The sequence below is a fragment of the Chiloscyllium plagiosum genome, unplaced genomic scaffold, assembly GCF_037043375.1.
Source record: "Chiloscyllium plagiosum isolate Xiang-an unplaced genomic scaffold, Cpla_swu_hap1 HiC_scaffold_5, whole genome shotgun sequence".
NCBI lineage: Eukaryota > Metazoa > Chordata > Chondrichthyes > Orectolobiformes > Hemiscylliidae > Chiloscyllium > Chiloscyllium plagiosum.
The window spans coordinates 115,248,718-115,272,129 of NW_028270143.1; the positions used below are offsets into that span (position 1 = coordinate 115,248,718).

The 23,412-nt window shown below is 42.7% G+C and overlaps 1 long non-coding RNA gene across 2 annotated transcripts in view; it reads left to right on the plus strand.

Annotated features, from left to right (window-relative positions):
* Positions 1-2,927: 2,927 nt before the first annotated feature.
* LOC148150012 (uncharacterized) overlaps positions 2,928-23,412 on the plus strand; it is a 141,663-nt gene continuing 121,178 nt past the window's right edge. For both annotated transcript variants that reach the window (XR_015757274.1, XR_015757275.1), the window contains exon 1: positions 2,928-3,051. This is a non-coding gene — a long non-coding RNA (uncharacterized LOC148150012). The remainder of the gene's footprint in view (positions 3,052-23,412) is intronic.

A 23,412-nucleotide genomic window follows, 5' to 3' on the forward strand; every position in this document is an offset into this window, starting at 1 on the left:
ATGACATCTCAAAGATCAAAGCCAAAGGCTCCAACACCTACTCCCTAGCTTCCCAGAGAATCCTCGGATAAATCCCATCCAGCCCAGGGGACTTGTTACTTCCACTTCTTCTAGAAATGATAACACCTCTTCCTTACTAATCTTGATTCCTTCTAGTCTAATATCTCGTATCTCATTCTTCTCCTCTACAATATTCTCCTTTTCCTGTGAAAACCAATGAGATATATTCATTTAGCACCTCTCCGATCTCCACAGTCCACACACAACTTCCCACTTCTGTCTTTGACTGACTCTATTCCTACCCAAGTTATTCTTGTATTCCTCACATACCTGTAGAAAGCTTTAGGGTTCTCCTTTATTCTACCTGCTAAAGACTGCTCATGTCCTCTCTTTGCTCTTCTTAACTCTCTCTTTACAGCCTTCCTAGTTGATCTGTAACTCTCCAATGCCTCATCTGAACCATCTTATCTCATTGTCATATAAGCCTTCATCTTCCATTTAACAAGCGATACAATTTCTTTAATAAACCACGGTTCCCTTACCTTATCACTTCCTCCCTACCTGACAGGGACATCCCTATCAAGGACACGCAATATCTGTTCCTTTATCCAACTCCACATTTTGGTTGTCCCCATCCCCTGCATTTTGCTACCCCATTCTATGCATCCTACGTCTTGCCTAATCGCATTTTAATTGCCCTTCCCTCATCAATAACTCTTGTCCTGTGGCATATACCTATCCCTTTCCATCGCTAAACTAAATGTAACTGAATTATGGTCAGTCTCTCCAAAGTGCTCACTTACAACTAAATCAAACACCTGGCCTGGTTCATTACCAAGCACCAGATCCAGTGTGGCCTCCCCTCTTGTCGGTCCTTCGACATACTGTGTCAGGAAACCCTCCTGTACACATTGGACAAAAGCTGATCCATCCAACATACTAGAGTTATAGCATTTCCAGTCAATGTTGGGGAAGTTAAAGTCCCCCATAATGACCACCCTGTTCCTTTCACTCATACCCAGAACTGTTTTGCCGATCCTCTCCTCCTCCTCCCTGGGACTCTGCGGAGGCCTATAAAAAACTCCCAGCAGTGTGATCTCTCCTTTCCTGTTTCTAAACTCAGCCCAGACTACCTCAGTAGACGAATCCTCTTTCAGCCACTGTTATATTATCCTTGACTAACAAGGCCACACCTCCCCCTCTTTTACCACCTTGCCTGTTCTTAATGAAAGTTCTAAACCCTGGAACCTGCAACATCTATTCCTCACCCTGCTCTATCCATGTCTCTGAAATGGCCACAACATCGAAGTTCCAGGTACCTAGCCATGCTGCAAGCTCACCTACCTTATTTCAGATACTTCTGGTGTTGAAATAGACACACTTCAAACCAGGTTGCTGTCTGCCAGCACATTCCTGTGACCGTGGAATTCTGTCCATGTCCTCCTTACTCTCATCCTCCTGTGCACTGCAACTACACCTTCGGTTCCCATCCCATTGCTGAGCTAGTGTAAACCCACCCGAATAGCATCAGCAAAGTTCCCACCCAGGATATTAGTACCCCTCTGGTTCAAGTGAAGACCATCTTATTTGTAGAGGTCTCAACTTCCCCAGAATAAGCCCCAATTATCCAAAAACCTGAAACCCTCCCTCCTGCACCATCCCTGCAGCCACGCGTTCAGCTGATATCTCTCCCTAATCCTTGCCTTGCCAGCACATGGCACGGGTAACAATCCAGAGATAACAACTCTGTTTGTTCTCGCTCTCAGCTTCCACCCTAGCTCCCTGAAATCCTGCCTTACATCTCTATCCCTCTTTCTACCTATGTCATTGGTACCTACGTGGATCATGACTTGGGGCTGGTCACCCTCTTCCTTCAGGATCCCAAAGATATGATCCGAGACATCACGGATCCTGGCACCTGGGACACAACACACCAACCGTGAGTCTCGTTCGTTCCCAACAAACCTTCTATCTGACCCTCTAACTATTCAGTCCCCAATGACTAACACTCTCCTCCTTTCTCTCCTTCCCTTATGTGCAACAGGGACAGGCTCTGTGCCAGAGACCTGCACCCCACTGTATGCCCCTGGTAAGTCGTTCCCCCCCAGTTTCCAAAGCAGTATACTTATTTTTCAGAGGAACGAGCACGGGGGAACCCTGCACTAACTGACTTTCCCCCCTTCGAACAGCTACCCAGCTTCCTTTGTGCCTAGGATTAACTCTTATTGATCACAGCCTCTGCCTCCCGAATGATCCAAAGTTCATCCAACTCCCACTCCAGTTCCCTAATGTTGGGTGCACTTGCTGCAGATGTACTTGGATGGGACACTAATGGCGTCCCTCACCTCAAACATCATGCAGGAGGAACATTCCTCTCCCTGCACCGCCATCCCTGCTAGTCCCCTTATCAGAATGTCAAAAAAGAGAGCCTTCCCTGATGTGTCCCTGGTGTTTAAGTTAGAGGAGGTGGTTGGGTGGGACACCCTACAAAGGTAGGGTCTTGGGTTCAGAAAGCATTCACTTATGTAGCTGGAGGGAAATAAAGAAGTCCCTCCTCTCCCAGAAACCTCAGCTCTTCAATGTCAGATGCAAAGACTCAAATCAGTGACTCACTTGGCCCTGGTCCAAGCTCCCGCCCTGCATGCTGCTGCTGCTGAAAAACAGAAATGGAGGACTCCCGTAGTCAAGGTAAGTTTTTAAATACGCAAATCAGTGACTCACCACTCCCAGCAAGCCCCTGGTCCAAGCTCCCACCCTTCGAAGAGCTGCTACTGTTGAAATGCAGAAATGGATGGCTCCTGCACTTAAGGTAAGATTTTAAAGGTTCAAATCAGTGACTCACCACTCCCAGCAAGCCCCTGGTCCAAGCTCCCACCCTTCGAAGAGCTGCTACTGTTGAAATGCAGAAATGGATGGCTCCTGCACTTAAGGTAAGATTTTAAAGGTTCAAATCAGTGACTCACCACTCCCAGCAAGCCCCTGGTCCAAGCTCCCACCCTTCGAAGAGCTGCTACTGTTGAAATGCAGAAATGGATGGCTCCTGCACTTAAGGTAAGATTTTAAAGGTTCAAATCAGTGACTCACCGCTCCCAGCAGGCCCCTGGTCTAAGCTCCTGCCCTTCGTGCTGCTGCTGAAAACGCTGCTGTGATGTAGTTCCCAGTGAAGAAGGTTGTCCCAGATTGCAAGAGATCTTGATCAATTGGGTCACTGGGCTGAGGAGTGGTAGGTGGGGTTTATATAATCACTACAGAAACATAGAATCCCTACAGTGTGGGAACAGGCCCTTTGGCCCAACAAGTCCACACTGACCCTCCAAAGAGTAAACCACCCAGACCCATTCCCCTACATTTACCCCACACTAATTGCACCCAACCTACCCATCCCTGAACACAATGGACAATTTAGCACAGTCAATTCACCTAATCTACACATCTTTGGATTCTGGGAGGAAACCAGGGTAATTGGAGGAAACCCACACAGACACAGGGAGAATGTGCAAACTCTACACAGTTGCCCAAGATGTGAATTGAACCCAGGTCCCTAGCGCTGTGAGGCAACAATGCTAACCACTGAGCCACTATGCCAGGATAAATGCAAGGTATTGCATTTTGGTAACACAAACAAGGACAGGACTTATACAATTAATGTTAGGGTCCTGGGTAGTGATGTAGACGAGAGAGACCTAGGGGTTCAGGTACATAATTCTTGGAAATTAGTGTCACAGATAGATAGGGTAGTTAAGAAGGCTTTAGCATGCCTTCATTACTGAGACCTTTGAATATAGGAGTTGGGTCGTCATGTTGGGATTGTACAGGACGTTAATTAGACCTCTTCTGGAGTAGTGTGTGCAGTTCTGGTTTCCCTGTTATAGGAAGGATATTATTAAACTGGAGAGGGTTCAAAAAAAGATTTACCAGGATGTTGCTGGGACTGGAGGGTTTGAGATACAAAAATAGACTAGAAAGAATGGAACTTTATTCACTGAAACATAGAAGGTTGAGGAGTGACCTTACAGAGGTTTATAAAATCATGGTACTGTAGAAAAGGTGAATGACAAGGGTCTTTTTCCTTTGGAAGGGGGAGATCAAAACTCAGGGGCATAATTTTAAGGTGAGAGGAGAAAGCTTTAAAAAGAACATATGCGGCAACATATTTTACACAGAGAGTGGTTCACATGTGCAATGCCAGAGAAAGTGGGAGGATGCAGGTACAGTTACAATGTTTAAAAGATATTTGGATTAGTTCATGAATAGGAAAGGTTTGAAGGGATATAGGCCAAGCAGATGGGACTAGTTTAGTTTGGGAACATGGTCAGCATGGACAGAAATATCTGTTTCCATGTTGTATGACACTCTGACTCTAGAAACCTTACATATACTTCCTTCTTCTTTTTGACTAAACTTTCAATATCTCTTGTCATGCAGAGTTCCTGAATCTTTCATCCTCTTAGGAACATGCTGGTCCTGAAGTCTGATCAACTGGCCTTTACAAGACTCCCACATGTCAGATATGGACTTACGCGCAAACAGCTGCCTCAATCTAATTTCTCCAGTTCCTGCCCAATACTGTTGCAATTAGCTTTACCCCAATTTAGCAATTTACCTGAGAACCCATCTTATCCTTATCCATAACTATGTTAAAATTTACTGAATTATGATACCCCACTGAAATTTCAATCACCTAGCCAGGCTCATTCCCCCATACGTGGTCTCGTTTGGGCTCTTCCCTAGTTGGACAATCTACATATTGTATCAAGAAAACATCCTGGATGCACCAAAAAAATTCTGCCCCATCTAGATCCCAGGCACTAAGGGAGTTTCAGTCAATATTGGGCAAGTTAAAATCACCAATAAAACAATTCTATTGTTTTTACATCTTTCTATCAGCTGCCAACATAAATGTTGCTCTATCTCTCAGTGGCTATTGGGAGGCACACAGTATAATGCCAAAGGCAAATGGAGATGTTTAGAATTATGAGGCATTCTGACAGAGCAAGCAGGTGGATAATCATAAATCACTGAAAGAAAATAATTGGCAAAATAATTTGGGGGTGGAGGGAGGGAAATGAGGAGAAAAAGCTTCAGACAGAATGGACTGCGTTAGGTGAAAAGGTGCTGAAGTAAGATTCCACAGTAACTTTGCCTTATAAGGCAAATGGACATGTACTTGAAGAGGGCTAATTCTCAGGTTTAAGGGGAAAAAGCAGTGGGCATGGCCCTAAAATGGACAGCACTTTCTAAGAGCCTACGTTGGCCTGCTCTTTTTGAATGAGGCACGGTCTCTTTTCTTCAAATAACCTCTCTGTGCTGTGAGAGTCTATAGATTATTGGAAAAATAATATCAACTGATATAATGGGGTAACTTAATCAAGAAGAACTAAAAGTGAATTTTTTGAGTGGAGTTTTCTAAAGCTTGGCGAGTAAGGTCAATGTATGCACTGATTATCATTTTCCTGGTTAATTCCAAAGTCTTTGTAGGTGTGCCAAAGGCAACAGCCAATCTTCTGATTTTTCCTCAGCAATGTATTCCCCTAGGCAAAAGTGAGGACTATTCCTGATGAAGGGCTTTTGCCCGAAACGTCGATTTTCCCACTCCTCAGATGCTGCCTGACCTGCTGTGCTTTTCCAGCACCATTCTGATCTAAACAATGTTTTCCCCTAACCTTTCCCAAGGTCATCAAACCTCTTGCTCGTTTATTTTGAATTTCTTCGGATCTGTCCTTTCTTCTTTGTTCTCCTGTCTTTATATTTCAGCTTGATAGAACGGCGCGATCTCAGTGCCACCTCTCTGGGATTTGGTGAGATGGTCATGCCAAATTCCTAATCCTAGTCTGGGCAAAAGCACAATGAAAAGCTTAACTTCAGAGAAGAGCACCAGGAACCACCCACTTGCCCTGTAATGCTTTTCCCAGACAGTATTGTATGTGAAGTACATATGCCCTCAACATTCAAAATCCTTATTGTAGCTTCCAACCAGAAGAATTGGGACCCACATTCACTGTGAAGTGTGAGGAAATTAGACCATAAGACCATAAGACATAGGAGTGGAAGTAAGGCCATTCGGCCCATCGAGTCCACTCCGCCATTCAGTCATAGCTGATGGGCATTTCAACTCCACTTACCCGCATTCTCCCCGTAGCCCTTAATTCCTTGTGACATCAAGAATTTATCAATCTCTGCCTTGAAGACATTTAGTGTCCTGGCCTCCACTGCACTCTGCGGCAATGAATTCCACAGGCCCACCACTCTCTGGCTGAAGAAATGTCTCCGCATTTCTGTTCTGAATTGACCGCCTCTAATTCTAAGGCTGTGTCCACGGGTCCTAGTCTCTTCGCCTAACATAAACAATTTCCTAGCGTCCACCCTCTCCAAGCCATGTATTATCTTGTAAGTTTCTATTAGATCTCTCCTTAATCTTCTAAACTCCAATGAATACAATCCCAGGATCCTCAGCCGTTCCTCGTATGTTAGACCTACCATTCCAGGGATCATCCGTGTGAATCTCCGCTGGACACGCTCCAGTGCCAGTGTGTCCTTCCTGAGGTGTGGGGACCAAAACTGGACACAGTACTCCAAATGGGGCCTAACCAGAGCTTTATAAAGTCTCAGTAGCGCATCGCTGCTTTTATATTCCAACCCTCTTGAGATAAATGACAACATTGCATTCGCTTTCTTAATCACGGACTCAACCTGCATGTTTACCTTTAGAGAATCCTCGACTAGCACTCCCAGATCCCTTTGTACTTTGGCTTTACGAATTTTCTCACTGTTTAGAAAGTAGTCCATGCTTGTATTCTTTTTTCCAAAGTGCAAGACCTCGCATTTGCTCACATTGAATTCCATCAGCCATTTCCTGGACCACTCTCCCAAACTGTCTAGATCCTTCTACAGCCTCCCCACTTCCTCAGTACTACCTGCCTGTCCACCTAACTTCGTATCATTGGCAAACTTCGCTAGAATGCTCCCAGTCCCTTCATCCAGATCATTACTATATAACGTGAACAGCTGCGGCCCCAACACTGAACCCTGTGGGACACTGCTTGTCACCGGCTGCCATTCCGAAAAATAACCTTTTATTCCAACTCTCTGCCTTCTGTCAGACAGCCAATCCTCAATCCATGCCAGTAGCTCACCTCGAATACCATGGGCCCTCACCTTACTCAGCAGCCTCCCGTGTGGCACCTTATCAAAGGCGTTTTGGAAGTCTAGATAGACCACATCCACTAGGTTTCCCTGGTCTAACCTACTTGTCGCCTCTTCAAAGAATTAAAGAATTCAAAGAATTCACACCAGATGTGACACAGTGTGATTTTCCAAATTGTCACAACATGTGCATGAGATATATTGGAGGCTTTCAGCATCTTCATAACTGAGCAATGAAAATGGGCTAATTAATAAAGGGTTAATTAACAATCTCATTATAAAAAAGCCTTTTGAGAATGCCAATCATAGTATACTATAATTTACCATTAAGTTTCAAAAAGATTTATTCAAATGAAATTAGGGTCTTAAATCTAAACAAGAATAATTATGAAGCTTTGGGGGGTGGTGGGGGGAGGCAGGTTAGCTGTGGTGGGTTGGAAAAATGCATTATAAGGTTTGATGTACTTAGGCAATGGCCAGTAGTTAATGAATTAATACTTGGTTTTCAAAGCATACATTCCTGTCAGGCAAACATAGCCAACAAGGAAACCAACCGAGCTATGGCTATCAAGGGAAGTTCAAGATAGTATCATATTAAAGAAGGACACTTATAAAATTGTCAAAACTTTGTAAGTCTGACAATTGGGAGAATTTTAGAATTCAGAAAAGACCAAGAAATTGATAAAATGAAAATGGATGGTGAACATAAAATAGCAAGAAACATAAAAACAGACATTTAAAAACTTCTGCAGATATGTGAAAAGAAAAAGATTAGAAATGTGGGTCCATTACAGGCACAGACAGGAGAATACATAATAGGAAGCAGAGAAATAGTAGAGAAGCTAAATAAGTAGTTTGTCTCTATCTTCAGAGGAAGACACAAGAATTGTCCTGGATATGATTAAGATCCAGAGGTCGAGCGAGAGTGTGGACCTGAAATAAATTATTAACAAAAGTGTATTATTGGCAAACTTAATGGGAGTGAAAATTGACAGACCCTCACAACCCAACAACCTTCACCCTACACTGTTAAATCCTACCAGTTACTGTGATGAGATTGGAATCCTTGCCCCCAGAGAATTAGCTGGGCTTCATGCATTGTTTTTCCATTGACATTACCACTATGCCACTATCATCACATTGTATGGGCTATCAGAGCACTGCAAGCTCTGGGAAACCATCAAAAATCAATTTTTGAACATATTTCTTAAGTCTTTGACCCAAAACCTCTTCTGCACAGAAAAACTGAACCAAATATATTCAGCTCATCTTCTTGAACAATGGGCTAGCCAATGGAAGATGGTACAGGGTGTCCCCCAGTGTGGTATTATGACTTTTCAACATTCAAATTATTTATTGAATTATACAATAAATCCACCTGTCATCTGTCTCAAATGATATATGCTAGATATATGATTTCACCAGTTTCCTCATTTCCAAATGTCCCACCTTACCCCAGTTCCAACCTTCCAGCTCAGCACTGTCCTCATGACCTGTCCTATCTGCCAATCTCCCTTCCCACCTATCTGCTCCACCCTCCCCTCTGACCTATCACCTCCATCCCCACCCCCATTCACTTATTGTACTCTTTACTACCTTCTCCCCACCCTCCCCCCAAATTATCTCTCCACCCTGGAGGCTCCCTGCCTCCATTCCTGATGAAGGACTTTTGCCCGAAACGTCGATTTTCTTGCTCTTCGGATGCTGTCCGACCTGCTGTGCTTTTCCAACACCACTCTAATCTAAACTCTGGTTTCCAGCATCTGCAGTCCTCACTTCTGCTGATCTGTCTCAAATGCTGACTCATCTTGGCAACTGGAGATCCTGTTATTGACTATCTCACTCGGTCAATGACCCTTCAGAAAATGATTGAGAAGATTGAAAAATGCTTTAGTGTTTTGTTTCTTTAAGAACTGTGAAATTTCCAGACAGGCCAAGCCTGTGGTGTATCGGATTAGCATCCAAATAACTCTCCACAATAATTCAGGATCTCTCAGTGACTTTGTTCATCTTGAGACTGAAGGCCACAAGAAGTGATAGAGTTAGTTCTCTTCATAATAGTTGTAAAGATAGCACCTCTCAAATTTGCAAGCTCCACCACCTAAAACAGGCATTATCAACCTTAGTGACAAGAAGAACCATTTTGTAATATTTAGTCAAAATCTCAAAATTTTGAGAGGCACAATGCTGCTCATTTCAACAACGTTGTAAAGTGTTTTTACAAAAAAATTTAATTTAATTATTTATGCACTCAAATAGAAATCAGAATCAGATACTATATCTGTGAAAGTGATTAGCTTAAAAAAATTACCCACTTATCTTGAGATGATTTCTGTGCTAGACAAGACCACCTGTTATGGAACTATCCAGGAATTCACTAACGAAGCAGTATAGCAGATTATCTTCAAATCCACCTTCCCTTTTCCAGCACTGAGTTACGGATTCTGAAGTTTAAATGTCCACCAGATACTCTGAAAACTACTGTAATTCAGTAGGGGGAGGGAAACAAATGGGTAAAGCAGTATTGTACAAGCTGGTTGGGGGGTGGGTGAGGTTAGGGTGCTAAATTTGTAAAGGGATAGCATGCCAAGTGGGTGATGAGGTGATAGGGTGCCAGATGGGTGGTACAGGTGGAGTGCCAGATGGAAGAGGTGACTAGATTGCCAGTGGTTGAGGTGGTGGTAGGGTGTCAAGTGATTGATTTTTTTCTTTAATTTTTTTATTCATTCAGGGGATGAGGGCATCACTGGCTGGGCTAGTATTTATTGCCCATCCCTAATTGCCCAGAGGGCAGTTCAGAGTCAACCACATTGCTGTGGGTCTGAAGTCACATGTCATCTAGACCAAGTAACGATGGCAGTTTCCTTCCCTAACATACATTAGTGAACCAGATGGGGTTTTCCAACAATCAACAATGAGTTTATGGTCATCATTAGATTCTTAATTCCAGATTTTTATTGAATTCAAATTCCAGCATCTGCCATGATGGGATTCGAATGCGGGTACCCAGAACATTGCTTGGGTCTCTGGATTAACAGTCCAACGATAATACCACTAGGCCATTGCCCCCCCCCACCCCCCGTGGAGATAGGATGCCAAGTGGTTGAGGGGTGGTAGGGTGTTGGGTGGTTGAGGGGGTGCCATAGGAGGTGCCCCCTATGCCAGGTGGTGGTAGGTGTATGGCACCAGATGGTTAAGGGAGTGAGGTGCCAGATGAGTGGAGAGGTGATTAGAGTAGGTTGGGTGTCCAGGTTGGGAGCGTTGAGTCAAAAGTGTGACACTGGAAAAGCACAGCAGGTCAGGCAGCATTCGAGGAGGAGAGTCGACGTTTCAGGCATAAGCCCTTCATCCTCCGGATGAAGGGCTTATGCCCAAAATGTCAATTCTCCTGCTCCTCGGATGCTGCCTGACCTGCTGCGCTTTTCCAGTGCCACACTTTTCAACTCTAATCCCCAGCATCTGCAGTCCTCAATTTCTCTTGGGCTGGAACAGTTGTCAGATCAGGTCATTGAGGGTATCATGTTGAGCTGGGGGTGAGTTTGATGGAAATGGTTTTGGATCAAGTGAGAATGGGGAGAAGGGGACCGAATCCTGAAGGTCAGTGGGTATCAAGGGTTGAGGGGTGGTGTGCACTCCTTGGCAGGAGCAATTTAACAGTCAAATTGCTGGAGTAGGTTTTTAATCCTTTAACTTTTCCTGGCTAACTATTAATGTCCAATGATTAGGAACTCTCTGAGTTCTCCACCTTTAAAGGGGCTTTTACAAAAGGATCCAGATGCAGGGGAACTAGCCGCTATAATTCTTGATTTCCTGGTCTATTCAGTCAGAGTTAGCTGAGTTGGGATCTACACATGTCCCCAGTACTAAACTCCAGGCTATGCTGCTGCAGAGACTCTCTGGCTTTCAGAATATCTGGTCCATCATGAGTAAAAGGTTTAAAAAAAAAGAAACAAGCCTTTTAGTGATCAAGTAAATTGCTGCACATGACTCTGGACTGAGTTACATGCCAAACCCTGATCTGGAGAAACAGGATCGGCACAATGATTGGGAAAAGGGAAAGTTCTTGATGTAGTTTTGTTTGCTGAGCTGGGAGGTTCATTTCCAGATGTTTCATCACCCTACTAGGTAACATCTTTAGTGGGCTTCAGGCGAAGCAGTATACATGATTCCTGCTTTCTATTTATATGTTTGGGATTCTTTGGGTTGGTGATGTCATTTCCTGTTCTTTTTATCAGGGGGTGGTAGATGGGGTCTAGTTCGATGTGTTTGTTGATAGAGTTCTAGACATTCTCGTGCGTGTCTCTGTTTGGCTTGTCCTAAGATGGATGTGTTGACCCAGTCAAAGTGGTGTCCTTCTTTATCTATATGTAAGGATACTAGTGAGAGAGGGTCATGTCACTTTGTGGCCAATTGGTGTTCATGTATCCTAGTGGCTAGTTTTCTGCCTGTTTGTTACAGTTCTTGCACAGTATTTTATAAATGACATTAGTTTTGCTTGTTGTCTGAATAGACAATAGACAATAGGTGCAGGAGTAGGCCATTCAGCCCTTTGAGCCTGCACCACCATTCAATATGATCATGGCTGATCATCCTTAATCAGTATCCTGTTCCTGCCTTATCTCCATAACCCTTGATTCCACAATCCTTGAGAGCTCTATCCAACTCTTTCTTAAATGAATCCAGAGACTGGGCCTCCACTGCCCTCTGGGGCAGAGCATTCCTAACAGCCACCATTCTCTGGGTGAAGAAGTTTCTCCTCATCTCTGTCCTAAATAGTCTACCCCGTATTTTTAAGCTGTGTTTTCTGGTTCGGCACTCACCCATCAGCGGAAACATGTTTCCTGCCTCCAGAGTGTCCAATCCTTTCATAATCTTATATGTCTCAATCAGATCCCCTCTCAGTCTTCTAAACTCAAGAGTATACAAGCCCAGTCGCTCCAGTCTTTCAGTGTAAGGTAATCCCGCCATTCCAGGAATTGACCTCGTGAACCTATGCTGCACTCCCTCAATAGCCAGAATGTCTTTCCTCAAATTTGGAGACCAGAACTGCACACAGTACTCCAGGTGTGGTCTCACCAGGGCCCTGTACAGAAGAACCTCTTTGCTTCTATACTCAATCCCTCTTGTTATGAAGGCCAGCATGCTATTAGCCTTCTTCACTACCTGCTGCACCTGCATGCTTACCTTCATTGACTGGTGTACAAGAACACCCAGATCTCTCTGTACTGCCCCTTTACCTAAATTGATTCCATTTAGGTAGTAATCTGCCTTCCTGTTCTTGCCACCAAAGTGGATAACCATACATTTATCCACATTAAACTGCATCTGCCATGCATCTGACCACTCACCTAACTTGTCCAGGTCACCCTGTAATCTCCTAACATCCTCATCACATTTCACCCTGCCACCCAGCTTAGTATCGTCAGCAAATTTGCTAATGTTATTACTATTACCATCTTCTATATCATTAACATATATTGTAAAAAGCTGCGGTCCCAGTACTGATCCCTGCAGTACCCCACTGGTCACTGCCTGCCATTCCAAAATGGAGCCATTTATCACTACTCTTTGTTTCCTATCAGCCAACCAACTTTCAATCCAAGTTAGTACTTTGCCCTCAATACCATGCACCCTAATTTTGCTCACTAACCTCCTATGTGGGACTTTATCAAAAGCTTTCTGAAAGTCCAGGTACACTACATCTACTGGATCTCCCTCCAGGTCTTTCAAGTCTTTCAAGTTCATTAGCTGCGGTTTTAGTGTGTTTGTGGGTTATCATGATGCCAAGGGGTCAACCTGAGCTACAAATCTTCTCAAAACTCACAAAGAAAGAATGTGTTGGAGGCCAAATGTGAGAACACACATTTATATGGTACAGGACTGACTGTCTTTATGAGTACTAAATCTCATGCCATCTCCCTTCAACATTGATCAAACCAATGTCTACAATCAGAATCTCTTCCAATTTATAATTTCTACTCTTTATCCCTATGCCAATCTGCCTCAATTGCATTGCTCTCATTCTCATCTCTTCAACAATGCCCCATCCTCACTCCACCTCACCCACCCCCAGCTAAATTCCATTCCCCCTATAGCAGCCACTATAAATCCCACTTGATACCAATAAGGTGCAATACAGTTTCAAATCTCATACACACACACACACCATAATTTCATCCCCTCTTTCAAGCTTTAAAAACTTGGCAGTGACTCATACAGAAAAAAAAAACAAATGAATCACACAAGATATTGAATATAAAAGAAAAAGTGATGATTGCAAGTTAAATGAGATTAGATTAGGTTCCCTTCCCTGCAGTGTGGCAACAGGCCCTTTGGCCCTACCAGTCCACACCAACCCTTCAAAGAGTAACCCACCCAGACCCATTTCCCTCTGACTAATGCACCTAACACTACAGACAATTTAGCATGGCTAATCCACTTGACCTGCACATCTTTGGACTGTGGATGGAAACCGGAGTACCTGAAGAAAACCCATATAGACAGGGAGAGAATGTGCAAACTCCATACAGACAGTCACCTGAGGCTGGAATTGAACCTGGGACCCCGGTGCTGTGAGACGGCAGTGCCACCCTATTTGAAAGTATTTGAAAAGAAGTATTAACGATATATTTATTTGGAGAGCAAAGAGAATACAAGTAATTTGGAGATAGGTAAATTATTTTGAATAAGTTTTAAGATTTTAAAATCCTCTATTATATGGATGTGTCTTGGCATTATTCAGTGAAGAGAAGATGGCACAGCACCACCTGGTGTTTATAGTATCCATTGCGACCAAGGAGCTATTTTACCACAATTTCAACAAATCTAAATGTAAAATTTTGGAAATACATGGCTGGTCCATCAGACTTCAAGAGAAAAATGTGGTAAAATTACCATGGGAGCCCTCAGCAAATCTGTCACTGTTCACCAAGGCAAACATTGATCATAGAACCTTCATTCCTGAAGAAGGGCTTATGCCCGAAACGTCGATTCTCCTGTTCCCTGGATGTTGCCTGACCTGCTGCGCTTTTCCAGCAACACATTTTCAGCTCTGATCTCCAGCATCTGCAGACCTCACTTTCTCCTCATAGAACCTTACAGTATGGAAGGAGGCCATTTAGCCCATCAAGTCTACACCAACCCTCTGAACAGCATCCCACCCGATCCCAGCCCCATACTGAATTCCTTTGACCCTGCAATTCTCATGGCTAATCCACCTAGCCAGCTCATCCCTGGACACTATAGACAATTAGCATAACTAATCTACCTCATCTGCACATCTTTGGACAGGAAGAAACTGGAGCACCCACACAGAAAACTTACAAACTCCACACAAACAGTCAGCTCAGGGTGGAATTGAACCTGGGTCCTTGGCACTGTGAGGCAGCAGTGCTGACCATTGAGCCATCATCTCAGCCCCTGCAGATGAGAAAAGCTTTCTTCCAACAATCTGATTCAGCACACACCCTCACACAGTGGCACAGTGGTTAGCACTGCTGCCTCACAGCACCAGGGACCTGGGTTCAATCCCTGCCTTGGGCAACTGTCTGTGTGGAGTTTGCATATTCTCCATGTATCTGCGTGGGTGCTCCAGTTTCCTCCTACAGCCCAAAGATGTGCAGGTTGGGTGAACTGGCCATGCTAAATTGCCTGTAGTATTAGGTGAAGAGGAATGGGTTGCTCTTTGGAGGGTCGGTTTGGGCTGAAGCGCCTGTTTCCACAATCTAAGTAATCTACTCTAAAAAATTGATTGTGTAAAAGCTCCCTTTCATGAAAGTCATTCAAAGCTTTTAAATCACAAGCACTTAATCGCTTAAAATAATATATAAATGGACACTTTTGTACCCCACATGATAGGCAGCTCATTTTTGATACCTTATAGAACACTTCAATTTAATTGATCACAACCATGAACATGTTTGTGCTAGTGGGATCTCTTCGGGGGATGTGTTGAATACCTTATCAAAGCATTTCCACTGTCCTCTTGCAGCAAATAAGTGCTGACTAGAGCAGTTATTTCTGGGGGGCTACTGTCAAACCTACAAACAATATGTCCAGCCCAGTGATATAGTTACCCTCTGACTTACTCAAAAACCTATAAAAATTATTTCTCAAACGATAACTTACTAGATTCCTCAAAGTTTACCCTATTAGATTTCCTCTTTGATCAGACTATCAGTCCAGTTTCTCTTGTTTATCTTTATAACTTGAAGTCTATTGTGCATGTTATTAATTTGGTACCTTCACCACTCTCACAATGTCAGCCTTCCTAAAGTGAGGTGCCCAGACAGCACACAATATTTTCACTCTAGTCTAGTTAATGATAAGCCTAGGCTTAGTATTGCAACTTTCTCTCGAAAGATTAGTTGTCGAGTGCAATGGAAGTTTCAATGTTAAAGGTCCTTTATTTTTCAGCATTGGAAGCACCTCAATTTTCCACTGGGTAAATTCATAAGCATATTTCCATAAGGGTTTGCTGCAGAAAGGCCACCATGATACACTATGTTAATAATCATTTCAGAAGTACCTTAAAAGGCATGCGCCACAGTACAAGCAGTGACAGAAGGCACTAAACAACCTGCAGATTTACAAACAAAAATGAATGCCTTGTTTAAATGACACATCTGTCAAAGCATTGACTGATTCTACAATGAATGGAAGACACTTATTTAAAATTCCTACTATAGGCATTATCTGATATAAATTGGACTTATTTTGTGAATTGAATTTTATGGTTCGTGTCTGTTGAAATAAATCTACATATTGAAATTCAAAAAAGTATTTTTTTTCCATCAGGCACAGTAATTATGGTTTGTAATATTTCTTTAATCTCACTTTATTAAAAATATTCCTTGACATTTTTAAGTGATAACTTGGTGTAGTTTTATTAATAAAGAAGATATTGTGCTTTATTATAAAATCAAGGCAATTTAATTAGCATATTAGTTCATCATTTGTGAAGAAGCCAATTGTAAATGACTGAAAATGCCTTTGAAAGGAAAATTCCTTGTGTTTTTTATTCATTCATGGGATGTGGGTGTTACTGGCTGAGCCAGTATTTATTGTCCAAACCTTGGTGCCCTTCAGAAGGTGGTGGTGAGCTGCTTTTGGGAATCTGTTTTGGTTACTTCTCATAATCAATCACAGGAGTCTCGAGTATATGTTTACGATCATCTTTTCAAGTAAATGTAGGTAAAGTCGACCCAAGATGAGCTAGAATAGAATTCTGATGAATACAAGAAATTCATCTCTTTTATACACCTTTGATCACACAATTCATTATTTGAATTCTAATCTTGTTTGTATATGATCACGTGAAAAGTGGATGGTTCCAGTCCCAGGTGAATATCTTTTACTTACTCAAGACAGGTTCATTTAATCTAGCCATGAAATACCAGTACTTCATCAGGTACTGTTTACTCTACTCCTTACCTAATTAGGTTCTGTTTAATCTTATTCTCCCCTGCTGTTTCCTAATTAGTTAATCCTTTATGATTCCCAAGACCATACTGGAAGGTTCCTACTGCTCTCAGCCTATATGGTGTACAAACGTCTCCAGGAGAATTGTACTCCCTTGGTTTGACTGTGATTATAGAAATTCCTATTTAATTTTTACAGTCTCCTGTAGTTTATTGAAGTCTTACAGCTCCTACACTCCCTCCTTTTGGCTCTCAGTCTAAGTCTAAGGTAGCCACTATTGAGATACTGTCCCAATCCTTTACACTCTGCTATCCATTGATACTTGCTAGGTAACCAACTATCCATACAATTTTTCAATGTGCAAATGGCTACAGCACTAAATCCATTACCTCTTTTGTTACATATATCAGATGAGCACAAACTATGAGGTGGCCTCTACACTATATTTATATATTGCAGTGCTAACCACACTACACTTTATCTCTAATGCCTATGTGGTATATTATGATCTCTTACATAATGATTCACCTCATTACCCCTAACTCCTCAGCCATATATAATGCCTTCCTAGGTGTTGTCTTTGATAACAACAAGACAATGCCCAGTACTGCACACACGTTAAACTCATGAGCTGGCAACCAGGGATGTTTTTCATGAAAGATTTTAAAAGATAAGCATTTGTTACCTTCATAACACTCATGAATTTGTATCTAATTCTCCTGCATTTGCTCAGGCACCCACAACCCATAGTTACTGCAATCATCATTGTTATTTGCATCATCAAAATATTTTTTCCCATCTTCATTAATTTGCTAATAGTGTCCACATGAGTGGTCAAGTTCTGAAACATTTATGTCTGGTCTTAGTCTGCACCTACCTGAGTATCCAGGGTCACTAGTATTAGTATTTTCTAATGCTTTCTTAAATGGTCAACTTAGGCCTTTTGGTCCATGTTAGCTAGATTGATTGAGTTAACTAAAGTGGTTCCTGTATCAAACATGATAGCAACTTCTATCAAATGGCACTTCAGCCAGATCTCCCTCCCAGGCCACTGGCTATATTCCACTGTTGAACTGAGGTGCTTCTAATATTAACTGACACATGCTGGTCACATACAATGGTTCAGTAGGAGATGAACACCATCAGGCTAGGGTTATACAGAAATGGTTGGGAACAAAGATAGCAGCTCATGGACTACATGATCATACAAGATCTTATCATCACTAACAAGCACAAATCTGACTTCTGGTCCAAGGCTTAATATCGGACAAGGTGGGTCAGCTGGTATGGTTTGAGAGATTTGAAATGCTTCTTCTCAGATTCTTGTAATGGCAGATGGTGAGTTGGTTGGTAATGATCCTTACCTGGAGAATACTCCCTATGTCCACCTACTCCCATCCCATGCTCATGTTTGTCGCTTATCATCATTTGGAAATTTAACAAATGAACCGAAGTCCCCAAACAGTCCCAACTAACTGCCCATGTCTGTTAAATCATCATTGCTTCTATGTTCAAATTTAAGTAGTTCCATACTACTCTACAAAGTTGCTTGATATTTTTTGATTGGTCAGCAATTGTCTAAGGTAGGATGTCCTCCTCAAGTTAAGGGTAGAAGTCTCACCTTCACATGCTGCAATACCGCCATTAAAGTCACCACTTCTATTTTAGTTGGAGATGTGCGTGTAAATGGAGAACTGCTTGTTTGTGTATAGCTATGGGTTCTTTGACCCTTAATGCAAGATGCACTGCAGAAATTCACCAAAGGTCCTCAGACAGCACTTTCCAAACCCACAACTACTTCCATCTAGAAGGACAAGGTTAGCAGATATATGAGAACACCATCACCTTTGAATTCCCCTCCAAACCACTCACCATCCTGACAAAGGAAACATATCGCTATTCATTCACTGTCGCTGTGTCAAAATTCTGGAATTCTCTCCCAAATGACATTTTGTGTCAACCCACAACAGGTGGACTGCAGTGGTTCAAGAATGCAGCTCACCACCACCTTCTCAAGGACATCTAGGGACAGGTAATAAATACTGGCCAGTAACACTTCCATCCTACAAATGAATACATTTTTAAAAATAAATAAATACAAGCTTGGGCCAGACTCCATAGTAACAGTTAAACTACATTTACTGCTAAGCTGTACATGATGTTAACACGATCAGAGGTGTACGAGGTCCAATTTCTTAACAGAACACTAGCACACGATCACTCAAATCATAGTAACATCACAAATTATATCAGAATCTCATATATAAATTCATGAAACCCTATTACTATAATCCCAACATTCAATTGCTGTAGGGCAACCATTAAGATCATGGATGGACCTGCCAGTAGTGTTTGAGCTAGGGGCAAGGGGATGGACAGGGACTGTGGTATCTGATAACTTTCAGTCTCCTTTCTGTGTATTCAAACAGAATACCAAACACCACTAGTTTCCCCTACATTTTCCTTGCGGATCCCAAATGCTCTAGCTAGGCTCCATTTCCTCCTTCTTTAACCTCAATGGCTGAGTTTCATAAAAAATTGCAGTGTTGTTCACTCATGGACCCCATCACAACATCTCAAATCTATTTCCTCACATTACAAGCCAGATGATTGGAGACCCAGTCACAATTTTGAAATTTCCCTAAGAAGGCTCATGCAGCATGTCTCAATGACTACCGCCCAGTGGCCCTAACTTCAGTGGTCATGAAGTGCTTTGAAACGCTGTTCATGGCATTAATCAACTCCAGCCTTCCCACTACTCTTGACCCACTCCAATTTGCCTATTGGACCAACAGATTCACATCAGATGCCATACCACTTGCCCTTCACTCCTCCCTAGAACATCTTGACACCAAAAACAGCTACAAAAGAATCCTACTCATTAACTACAGTTCAGCCTTCAATGCTATTATCCAGTTGAGAGTGATTACTAAACTTAGTGATCTCAGGCTAAGCCCCACTCTCTGCAACTGGATCCTGACCTACAGGCCACAATCAGTGAAGATTGGGGACAATATTTCATCCTCACTAACATTCAACACTGGAGCCCCCAGGGTGTGTACTCAGCCCCCTACTGTACTCACTGTATACCCATGACTGCATTGCCAAATACCAGACTAATGCCATTTACAAGGCAAAAGTGAGGACTGCAGATGCTGGAAACCAGAGTTTAGATCAGAGTGGTGCTGGAAAAGCACAGCAGGTCAGGCAGCGTCCGAGAAGCAGGAAAATCAGGCAAAAGTTCTTCATCAGGAATACAGACAGGGACCCTCCAGGGTGGAGAGATAAATGGGGGGGAGGGGCTTGGGAGAAGGTAGCAAAGAATACAATGGATGAATGGGGGTGGGGGTGGAGGTGACAGATCAGAGAGGAGGGTGGTGTAAAGTAGCAAAGAGTACAATAGGTGATGGAGGTGATAGGTCAGAGAGGAGGGTGGAGCGGATAGGTGGGAAGGGAGATTGGCAGGTAGGACAGGTCATGAAGACAGTATTGGGCTGGAAGGTTGAAACTGGGGTAAGGTGGAGGGAGGGGAAATGAGGAAACTGGTGAAGTCCACTGATGACACCGCCATACTCAGTCGAATCTCAGATGGCGACAAAACAGACTACAGACAGCAAAACCAAGGAACTCATTATTGATTTTCAGTAGTATGTTACTCATGCCCTCCCCTACACATTAACAGCACAAAGGTGGAACGAGTGGAGAGTGTCAAGCTCCTGGGAGTGGTCATCAACAACAAGCTTTCTTGGACTCTTCATGTGGACGGATTGGTTACAAAGGTCCAACACCGTCTCTCCTTCCTCAGGCAGCTGAGCAAATTTGGCATGATGGCGAATACCCTTGCCAACTTTTATAGGTGTGCCATCGAGAGCATTCTGTCTGGATGCTATGGATACTGGAAATGTGTTGCTGGAAAAGCGCAGCAGGTCAGGCAGCATCCAGGGAACAGGAGAATCGACGTTTCGGGCATAAGCCTCTGCAGACCTCACTTTCTGCAGACCTCAGCATCTGCAGACCTCACTTTCTCCTGCTATGGATACTACCTGGTATGGCAACTGTACCATTCAAGATCAGAAACGGTTACAGAGAGTGGTGAACTCTGCCTGACAATCACAAAGGCCAACCTCCCATCTATAGAATCCATCTACCAGGCCCGCTGTCAAGGAAAGGTCGCCAGCATTCTCAAAGATCCATCCCACCCTGGCGATGTTTTTCTACAACCTCTACCATCGGGGAGAAGGTACAGAAGCCTAAACACATGCACCAAACGGTTTTGAAATAGTTTCCACCCTACTGTTGTTGGACTCAGAAACTCTTAGTATTTGCCTATATCTGTGTTTTTGTTTTTGCTGCTGTTTACCTATTATTTACTTACCTCTGCTATTTAACTCTGTGGTCTGCCTATATTGCTCGCAAGACAAAGCCTTTCACTGTGCCTCGGTACACGTGACAGTAAATTTAATTCAATTCAATTCAATTTCATTTCCAATTATACAATACTTAGCAAATAGCTTGGTTACTGAACGTTGTTTTAAAACAAAACCTTTCACAACCACCAGATATTTACAATACTTTTAAAGTACTGTGGTAAAGTAAGAAATGCAGCAGCTAATTTGCAAACAACAAGATCATAATAACAAATCACATGTTTGTGTGCAATTAATTAAGTGACAAATATTGGACAGGATGCCAAAGATAACCACCCACTCTTCTTTGAAATGGCTCCAAACAATCTTTTACATTCACCTGAGGAAGCTGACAAAGCTTCAGTTTAACATCTCAATGGGAAAATAGTATTTTCAAAATTTGCAACTCTCCCTCAGCAGTGCATGGGATTGTCTTTCTTATTTATTGAGCTCAAGTCCTAGAGTTGGACTTGAATAAAGATTTAGAAGTGAGAGCATAAGCAGCTGAACCACAACTGATAACATTGCAGAATGGATAGGATAAATTTAATTACAGCCAAAGTCAGAACACTACTACAGTCACATCAGGAATAAACTTTGATCAAGAAGTTCATTCTAAGTGTTATTATCATTTGGAGTAATCATAATGTTTTAAGGGACTGTGCATGAGACATTTTACTTAGAAGTACTTTAAAATCAATTAAAAGCATACTCGTAGAAGCATGATTTAATAGGATTAATTTTCTCATTTCAAAAAGCTGTAAAAATTCAATAACAAGTCTAAAACAGTTTACTGGTATAGAAAGGTGCATGGTTAACGTTAGAGTTTAATCAAAGTCTAACTGATGATAATAGATTCCAACTGCCTCGGGATACAGTGAATTTATCTTCCAAATGAACAGAGAGATTCAAGCTCCCAAATCTTTCAGACAGTTTCTGTTATGTTTTGGGACATGATGTATACTACAATATCTGATCAACTTTTGCCTACAGTGAATGTGTGCTGTGGCATAACAGGAGGCAGCTGCAGCAGTGCTTCGATTTTAATAGCCACATTTAGAGTCATAGAGTCATAGAGATGTACAGCATGGAAACAGACCCTTCGGTCCAACCTGTCCATGCTGACCAGATATCCCAACCCAATCTCGTCCCACCTGCCAGCAGCCGGCCCATATCCCTCCAAACCCTTCCTATTCATATATCCATCCAAATGCCTCTTAAATATTGCAATTGTACTAGCCTCCACCACTTCCTCTGGCAGCTCATTCCATACACGTACCACCCCCTGCGTGAAAACGTTGCCCCTTAGGTCTCTTTTATATCTTTCCCCACTCACCCTAAATCTATGCCCTCTATTTCTGGACTCCCTGACCCCAGGGAAAAGACTTTGTCTTTTTATCCTATCTATGCCCCTCATCATTTTGTAAATCACTATAAGGTCACCCCTCAGCCTCCGACGCTCCAGGAAAAATAGCCCCAGCCTGTTCAGCCTCTCCCTGTAGCTCAGATCTTCCAACCCTGGCAACATCCTTGTAAATCTTTTCTGAACCCTTTCAAGTTTCACAACATCTTTCCCATAGGAAGGAGACCAGAATTGCACACAATATTCCAACAGTGGCCTAACCAATGTCCAGTACAGTCGCAACATGACCTCCCAACTCCTGTACTCAATATTCTGACCAATAAAGGAAAGCATACCAAACGCCTTCTTCATTATTCTATCTACCTGAGACTTCACTTTCAAGGAGCTATGAACCTGCACTCCCAGGTCTCTTTGTTCAGCAACACACCCTAGGACCTTACCATTAAGTGTATAAGTCCTGCTAAGATTTGCTTTCCCAAAATGCAGCACCTCGCATTTAACTGAATTAAATTCCATCTGCCATTTCTCAGCCCATTGGCCCATCTGGTCCAGATCCTGTTGTAATCTGAGGTAACCCTCTTCGCTATCTACTACACCTCCAATTTTGGTGTCATCTGCAAACTTACTAACTGTACCTCTTATGCTCACATCCAAATCATTTATGTAAATGGAAAAAAGTAGAGGACCCAGCACTGATCCTTGTGGCACTCCACTGGTCACAGGCCTCCAGTCTTAAAAACAACCCTCCACCACCACCCTCTGTCTTTTATCTTTGAGCCAGTTCTGTATCCAAATGGCTAGTTCTCCCTGTATTCTATGAGATCTAACCTTGCTAACCAGTCTCCCAAGGGGAACCTTGTCGAAAGCCTTACTGAAGACCATATAGATCACATCTACTGCTTTGCCCTCATCAATCCTCTTTGTTACTTCTTCAAAAAGCTCAATCAAGTTTGTGAGACATGATTTCCAACGCACAAAGCCATGTTGATTATCCCTAATCAGTCCTTGCCTTTCCAAATACATGTACATCCTGTCCCTCAGGATTCCTGCAGTCAGTGCTCCATTTTTATTGTATTGGCT